General features: G+C 41.9%; 1 pseudogene; it reads right to left on the bottom strand.

The window, feature by feature from the left end:
* Positions 1-5,473, bottom strand: LOC108847941 (uncharacterized; annotated as a pseudogene).
* Between the last annotated feature and the right edge of the window lie 3,707 nt (positions 5,474-9,180).

The raw sequence follows: 9,180 nt of genomic DNA, 5'->3' as shown, positions 1-9,180 counted from the left end.
CTAGTCGGTGGCCTCCTCGTCATCCTCCTGCTGGTACTGGTGAGATGGTCCTGGGTCTGATGGTGAACGAGCTCTGACACTCCTCCTGCTCGCACATGGTGGTCGCGTGACTGTAGCCCAGATGGCTCGAAGAGCACTCACAACTGTCCTCTGGAAGTCCGCCTCAGGCATCGGGATGTCTGGCATGTCCGGGAAGTCAGGAAGGGGAGCCGCGGGTGCTGCCTGCGAGCCTCCAACACCACGCTCCATCGGTACTCGGCGAGACTCGGTGGTGAGGTCCAGTAGAAACTCGTCTGCGGGTCTGAACCGGATCCTCTCGACCTGATGGTCGAAGTCAGTGAGTGAGGCGTGCGGGAGCTGAAACATACGGTAGCGTCCGTCAATCCTGAGGAACCAGAGAAGACTCTCCTTGAGCCAGCCAGAGTTCGTCAAGTGCTGCTCGTCCATGAAGAGATGGCGGCGGTCCGTAGTGCTCCTGTCCAGACGAACACCACAGAACTCGAAGATCGGTGTAAGCAAGCTTCCCACGCACTCCTTCTTCCTAGCCGAACCCGAGAAGGGTTTCTTCTTCAGTGAGATCAGATGCTCGGCGAAGAGAGCTCCAAGGTTGGGGACTACCATCCCCGCAGTGTCGAGGTGAGAGAGATCGACCAGTCCGTTCACCGCTGGAAATAGCAGTGAGAGATCATGTAGGCGCACCTTGTTGGGCTCCATCTTGCACAACAGAGTGTTTGCAATAGCCCGTAGGAAGTAGCGGAGCGTCGGGTGGCGAATGTCTGACTGAGTCGCTGAGCCGCTACAGTGTCCTGTGCCTATGATCTTCCAGAACTCGTCCGCACCTGAAGAGGCGAGAACCTGCAAGATGTCGCATCCTCCTCGAAACCAAAGATGCTGCAGAGCTGGGGGATGGTGAGAGATTGTCTCTTTCCCCTCGTGAAGAAAGAGAGAACACCGTCTCCTGCAATCTTTGCCATGTCGTTGCGGTAGGTGAGACGGACATAAGCCATGAACTAGCGCACCAACGGGACATGGAGGTCATAGGCGTGCGTGGCTATGGTGCCCAAGCCGAGCTGAGCAATCATCGCATACAGGTCATCCTGGATCCGCATCTTGTGTATGACCTCCGGGTCAATGAAACGTGTGGGCTCTATGTCGACATCGATCCAAGTGTTGTAGTGTAAGCTGTCGTAGTCGTCCCACTGATCGGTGAGCTCTCTGTCGAGACACTCGCTGCTGGAGATGACCTTCTTTGGGTCTAAGAAGTTGCGACCTTCTCTGTACTCGATGGGGGTCTTATCATCACGTGGCCATGGAGGCCTCTTGTCGTCCCTTGGGACTCGTGGCTGCCGGCGGTGTGAAGGGCCAGCAGGATCGCTTCTCCTCTTTGTCCTCCGCCCTCTCTCGACGTCTGAATCCGTGCTCATCTAAAAAGAAAAGTAATACTTGAAGTTAGCATTGGTTCGCAAGAAAGAGTCATATCGACCGATGCACACACGGGTGTGTCGATCGATAGATCAGATCAGCGTTCATCAGAAAGTCGTAAATCGATCGACAGGACAGAGTCTTTGTCGATCGATAACGACTCGCGAAACCTGCAAATCAACAGTTCATACGAAAAACAAATCAAAAGGGAGGATTTAAGCAAAACAAACGATCCTAACACTTAGATACTCAGTTTAAACATCTAAAACAACCTAGAATTGCACCAAATCAACCCGATTTAACCCATTTCAAAACCCAAACCCTAGAGTTTCAATTCAAAGAGAATTTCGGATCAATACCTTGGAGAATGAGAGAAAAGCTAATGGAAACAGATGGAGAACTTTAAATCGAGTGGTTTTGGGCGAAGAATCGATTGAAATCTTCAAGAAACGAGAGAGAAAAGGAGGTTTTAGAAATCGGCTAGGGTTTGCGAGAATAGAGAAGAAGAGGCGGATGTCGAGTTAAATGAAAGGTTGCCTCGACATCCCCGTGTCGATCGATACAACATGGTTGATATCGATCGATGTTAATGCAATTGGAAAAGTAAATGCCTAGAAAATAATCAAAACATTACAAACTAATAATTATAAATCCTAAATAAAATAATTAAATAAAAATAAAATTAAAATTAAAAATAAAAATAAATTAAGAATGAAAATTGAAATGAAAATGATATTAAAAATAAAGAGAAAATGGGTTGCCTCCCATTCAGCGCTTAGTTTAAAGTCTTTAGCACGACTTAGGATAATTGTATTTAGTTATCACGGAGTGGTAGCAGCGGAAGGGGCTTTATGTCTGGTGGCTTGGCCCAATAATGCTTTACTCGCTGCACATTTACTGTGAACTCGTTGCCGTCTTCACTAATGATTGTTAGTGCTCCGGAAGGTTTTAATTCCTTGATGGTGAAAGGTCCGGACCAACGAGATTTAAGTTTTCCAGGGAAAAGGTTTAAGCGGGAGTTATATATGAGAACTTGATCATTCGGTTCAAAGTTTCTATATATGATTTTCTTATCGTGATAAGCTTTTGTTCGTTCCTTATATAACTTCGAATTCTCATATGCCAAATGTCGGATTTCATCGAGGTCATTGAGCTGAATGAGACGTCTCTCGGCAGCTGGCTTAATATCAAAATTTAATAATTTGGTTGCCCAGGCTGCCTTATGCTCCAATTCAACTGGTAGATGGCATGATTTCCCATAAAGTAAATGAAAGGGTATTGTTCCCAGTGGTGTCTTGTAAGCGGTCCGATATGCCCATAAGGCATTATCTAGTTTGCGAGACCAATCTTTCGTATCTATTCGAACATTTTTCTCCAAAATTTCTTTGATTTGTCGGTTCGAAACTTCTACTTGACCACTGGTTTGTGGGTGATAAGGTGTAGCGACTCGATGGTGAACACCGTTCTTCTCAAGTAATCGGTCGAAAACTTTGTTGATGAAATGTGGTCCACCGTCACTAATGACTATTCTGGGAACTCCAAATCTTGGGAAGATAATGCTCTTGAAAAGTTTGACAACTACAGATGCATCATTCGTTGGAGAAGCAACTGCCTCAACCCATTTTGAAGCGTAGTCTACAGCGACTAAGATATATTTGTATCCATAAGAAGATGGGAAGGGGCCCATAAAATCTATTCCTCAACAGTCAAAGACTTCTACTTCCAAGATAAAATTTTGTTCCATCTCATGTCTCTTGCTTATTTTTCCTCTCCTCTGACATCTGTCGCATTCTGCTATATGAGCGTGAACATCGCGAAATGTTGTTGGCCACCAAAATCCTGCTTGGAGAATTTTGGAGACTGTTTTAAAAGTGGCGAAATGTCCTGCGTAGTCAGAGCTATGACATTGGTAAATAATATTTGGAATTTCAGCTTCAGAGACGCATCTACTATATATGCCGTCAGAACAGTGCTTGTAGAGATAGGGTTCGTCCCAATGGTATCTCCGAACTTCACGAAAGAATTTCTTCCTTTCATAGCCTTTTAAATTTTCTGGTTCGTAATCAGCGGCTAAATAGTTAACTATATCGGCATACCAAGGTCGATCTTTGATGTTCTGTCCAATCGCGTTTGCTTCTTTTAGAGAGGCATCAGATATATTGTGATTCAAAGCATTACAGGCAACCTTAACTGGTATGTCAATAAGTTCACATGATGTTCTGTCACTGATGGCTATGATTGATTTTGTATCAGTAATGTCAATCAACAATTGGTCATTAGGGTCGTCCAATAATCCGTCAGATTTGAGCGATATGTGACCTATGAACGAAGTGTCCAAAAGAGCGATATTCTCTGTAGGGAAGTAATCATCTATAGGAACTTTATCCTCAATTCAAATTCGGGAAAGATGATCAGCGACTCCGTTGTCTACTCCTCTTTTATCCCTGATCTCAATATCGAATTCTTGGAGTAATAAGATCCATCTTATGAGTCGTGGTTTAGCATCTTTCTTCTGCATTAAGTATTTGATAGCAGCATGATCAGTGTGGACTATAACATGGGCTCCAACTAAGTACCGGCGGAATTTTTCGAAAGCGTAAACTACTGCTAGAAGCTCTTTTTCTGTGGTAGAGTAATTCCGTTGTGCTTCGTCGAGTGTGCGACTTGCATAGTAGATAGCGTGCAGTTTCTTATCTTTACGTTGTCCTAGGACTGCTCCAACTGCGAAATCACTCGCATCGCACATAATCTCGAAAGGTAGATTCCAATCCGGGGGTTGTACGACTGGGGCAGTTATAAGAGACTTTTTCAGCGCTTCGAAAGCTATTTTTCATTCAGGTGTAAAATCGAATTTAACCTCTTTGCATAAAAGATTATTTAGAGGTCTAGCAATCTCACTGAAATCTTGTATGAATCTTCTGTAAAACCCGGCATGCCCAAGGAAACTCCTTATGTCTTTAACATTCGTGGGTGCCGGTAGACCAGTCATTACTTCGATTTTGGCCCTGTCCACTTCTATTCCGGCTGCAGAAACTTTATGTCCGAGGACTATACCATCATTAACCATGAAATGACACTTTTCCCAATTTAGGACAAGGTTCTTTTCTTCGCATCTTTCCAATACTTTGCACAAGTTGTCTAGGCAATCTTTAAAACTTGATCCGTATACCGAAAAATCGTCCATAAAGACTTCCATGAAATCTTCTATCATGTCTGTGAATATTGACATCATGCAACGTTGGAAAGTGGCTGGTGCGTTACATAGTCCAAATGGCATTCTGCGATATGCAAATGTTCCGTAAGGACAAGTAAAAGTTGTCTTTTCCTGATCTTCAGGATGTATCGGTATCTTGAAAAATCCCGACTATCCGTCAAGAAAGCAATAATATTTGTGATTGGCCAGTCTTTCTACCATTTGATCGATGAAAGGTAAAGGAAAATGGTCTTTCCTAGTAGCAGCATTCAGTTTTCTATAGTCGATACACATTCGATGTCCAGTGACAGTGCGTGTGGGGATAAGTTCATCTTTATCATTTTTAACCACTGTGATTCCACCTTTCTTTGGCACAACATGTACAGGGCTTACCCATTTACTGTCTGAGATAGGATATATAACTCCAGCATCCAGGAGTTTAATTATTTCCTTTTTTACTACCTCTTTCAGGTTTGGGTTCAGTCTTCTTTGCTGTTCTATAGATGTTTTTGCATCTTCTTCAAGGTGGATACGGTGCATGCAAAGGTCAGGAGCTATTCCGGGAATATCATCGAGAGAATACCTGATTGCTCTCTTATACTTACGCAGTTTGTTTAATAGAAGTGCAAGCTCTCCATTCGTGAGATTGGCGTTAACAATGACAGGATATGATTTATCGCAAATGAACACATATTTTAGGCCAGCTGGAAGTGGTTTTAGTTCAACTCTGGGTGCTTTTTCTTTACTCCAGTTGGTCGATGAAGAAGGTGATCGATCAATGGTTTTCCTAAGGTATTGATCCATAATAATTTCAGAATCATCATTTTCTTCATTTGCGATTCCGATACTTGCGTCCATAAGGTTTGCATAATCTTATGTCCTGCTATCTACGCTCAGAATTTCTTGTTCATTAGGAGTGAATGCGTCTCCTGGTGGATCATCAGAACATATATCCATAAGGTATTCTTTTTCTATCTCAGAAATTTCTTCTGTGTAAAAGGCGTGATCGTCTATCAGAGGACGTTTGACTAGCTTTTCCATGTCGAAGTTCATTGATATATCTCCGACATTTAAGTTAATCTTTCCTCCTTTAACATCTATGATTGCTCCGGCTGTAGCCAAAAAGGGCCGACCCAGTATAAGGGGGTCCTCCGGTACTTGTTTATACTTTAGTACAACGAAATCTGTTGGTATGAAGCAATCATCAATTTTGATTGGTACATCTACGAGGATCCCCTCGGGTACCCTAATAGATCGATCAGCTAGAACTAGAGTGATTGGCGTTGGAACAAATTCATAAAAACCTAATGAAACTGCCACTGAATATGGCATGAGGTTTACACTAGAACCAAGATCACAAAGAGATCGAGGAAAGTGCGTGTTTTGTATCTTGCAATCTAGGACGAAACTACCAGGGTCAGTCCTTTTGATTGAAGTTCCTCCTTGTATCATTGCACTTACTTCCTCTGACACCATCATCACGCTATGTTCTCCACTCGAAGATATCATATCTTTTACGTACTTCTGACTGAGGGTGCTATCTTAATGGCGTCACTGAGGGGTAGCTCGAAAGTGATTTTATCAAAGGCCTTTTTGCAAATTGCATGTTCCAATGCCTTCTTGGTCTGTGGTTTGTTTGGAGGGAATGGGGGTGGACTTCTATAGACTCGTTCAGTTCCGGTAGGCTGTGTATTGCAATTGTTAGTGCCACCAGACGGTCGATCGTTTTCCTTCCCAGTGGATCGATCGATAGTCGGTTCGTCTAGACGATAGATTTCGATCTTGGGATCAGAATTTTCTTTTTCTAAGTCTATAGTTCTTCCCTCATCCTTTTTATTTGAAGAGTTCCTTCTTTGTTCGGATGTTCCTGAGTCAGCATCATTGTCAAGAAGTTCTATGGGGTTGAAATTGCTTTTCCCTGCATTATTGATGATTTTCCATTGCTGGCATCGTCGCAACATTACGGCACATGCCTGGCGTTTTGCCCCAGGGTTAGCATTGGTCCTTCCAGGAAGACGGTCTGTCTCTCTTTTCAGAGTATTTGCAAGGTTAGCTATTCGATCTTCCATTCTCCGAAGGTGTTCAATTAATGAATCCATCTTCTGATTTAGTTTACCGTAAACGATGTTTATTTTCCAATTAAAATCGGATTTCATCTTACGGTTTCCAGTAAAAGCTTGTTCGATTGTACTTCTCTCTCCCGGTACGAGACTGCACACATATTTCATAATCTCGTGTGAAGCTGTCGACGTTAAACACAGAATGAGGATCAGTAGTATCTAACTCTTCTGTAAAGTCGAGATCATCTCCTAATATAGGAGTAGTTTTATTGTAGTACTGGCATAGGTTAGGTGGATTTCGATCTGTCAGAAGGGAATGAAGCGAATCTATAGAATTCTTTATCTCAGCTAACTCAGTATTTTCTTTTGAGTTTATAGCTTTTTCTTTTTCTTCATTCATCTCTTCATAACATCTTCCTGTTGCCATGTTTTCGATTAAGCGCCTTGCTTCTAAAGGATTTGATAAGAGGACTTTTCAAGGGTCCAATTATGCAAATCAAAGTAGTACTTCAGATGTCAATCCGTTCCTAGTTCATTTTAAAGCAAAAGAATACAGGTCTAAACTTAATCTAAGTCTAATGATTGAGTGAATGATTTTTATGCTAAGAACAATACTAAAAAGTAATAAAGATAGAAACTTTCTTTGATTATGAGAAGAAGAATTCATGGGATAAGGGATTTAGACCTTGGGTGATCAAACTTAATCTAAAGGTGTCAGTTTTCAATCAATCTATCTACCTTAGACCTAGACACAAGAGTAAACAAACTCTATCTCTAGATGAATGCTCATTCACTTCCAAAACTCAAGCATCAAATCTCTTTGGTTGAATGTTTAGGAAGCAATCATTAATGACTAGTCTAATAGCCATCTTAACACCTTTAACAACAAATCTCTTTGGTAGAGTATGTTAAAAGCTTAGGAGAGTTGGTTCAGACATTTTATCGAACACCTTGTGGGTGGGAAATGTCTAGAACTCAACTTTAGAGAGGCCAGCTCTAAAGAAGCATTAAAAACACTCTACTAGCAAGGATTAAGAAGGATCTACACCTAAACACCCTAGATCAAGCCTAATCACCCTTAATCTCCCTAACCCATGAATCCAAAAGTGGATACTCACTAATCACCATGATTACTCTTGAACCCTGAGGTTTCCAAGCTTAATCATGTTTAAGAAAGCAAGAAATAAAATTATAAACACTTAAGAACACAAGAACAAAAGGGAAGAACTTTCACACAAAAGAGGTTTTGTGATTCTTAAGAGAAAATAAGATAATCCTTCCAAAATGGAGATTACAAGTATTTATACTTAGGTTTAGGGTAAAGAGAGACACATAGGATAAAAGACTAGAGTGCCCCTTGGATAAGGCTAATTAGAACTTCAAAATAGTGTTTAAAATGACCCAAGGTCGAATTGGGTCGAACCGGACCGGTTTAAGAAAACCAGCCTAGACCACTCTCTCACCCAAGCTGCCTCACGACCGGCATGGTGATCCCGGTCCTGCATCCCGGTCCTGCCTCACGCCCGGCTTGCTCTTCACGGTCCTCCATTCCGGTCCATGGCTTCACGCCCGGGGTGTACTTCACGGTCCTCCATTCTGGTCCATGGCTTCACGCCCGGGGTGTACTTCCTGGTCCTCACAATCCGGTCCTGTCTCTTCACGCCCGGCATGGTGACTCCGGTCTCGACATTCCGGTCTAGTCGAGTCTAAGAGAGTACTTGGTTTGCTGAGCTTCATTCTTCACCTCCTTTGGATCTTTGAGCTCTTAAACACTTCACATCATCTCATAGTATGCTCCAACACCTGATAGGGACATATGAATGCAATATGGATCCTAAAGACACTAAAATCTAAGCTATATGATCAAAATGCATAAGATATGAAAGCTAAAAACATGTAAATATGCAAGATATCAACTCCTCCACACTAGTCTTTTAATTGTCCTCAAGTAAATTTTCAAGAACCAAGGAGGAGAGGTTTGAAAACAGGGATTTCATAACCAAAAGATGCTCTTCTTAGCTCTCATCCTAACAACCTTGCATAATCATAACAACTAGCTAGAGCAAAACTTCCATTCTTCTCTAACTTCTCTAGGCCTATTCAACTCTTTTGATCTCTACACTCATCATTATGATTCCACAAACCCAAATCCAACAACTCTCTAACAATCATTAAGAAAACTCAATAGAAAATCTTGCAAATGGTCAAAAGGTCCAAGTCATTTGGTTTGGAAAGGAAATGTTTTTGTTCAATGATGAAATAAGAAGTTCAAAACATTCTTTAAAGGTTGTTTACTCTCAAAACAAAGTAGCTTTGGTAATGCAAATAATATATCTAAGAAAGGGATCAACACATGCATACAATGCTCAATCTCCATTGTTCTACCCTTCCACATACATATACAAGTTCAAACTTCAATTTCAAATGCCAAAACCCAACTCTCATCACTCACCAAGATATCCCAAAGAACTCAAAACACTTCTTTAAATAGAACTCTTTTCTTTT

The sequence above is a fragment of the Raphanus sativus genome, chromosome 1 (assembly GCF_000801105.2).
Source record: "Raphanus sativus cultivar WK10039 chromosome 1, ASM80110v3, whole genome shotgun sequence".
Lineage (NCBI taxonomy): Eukaryota > Viridiplantae > Streptophyta > Magnoliopsida > Brassicales > Brassicaceae > Raphanus > Raphanus sativus.
This window is presented reverse-complemented; position numbering and strand designations above follow the sequence as displayed.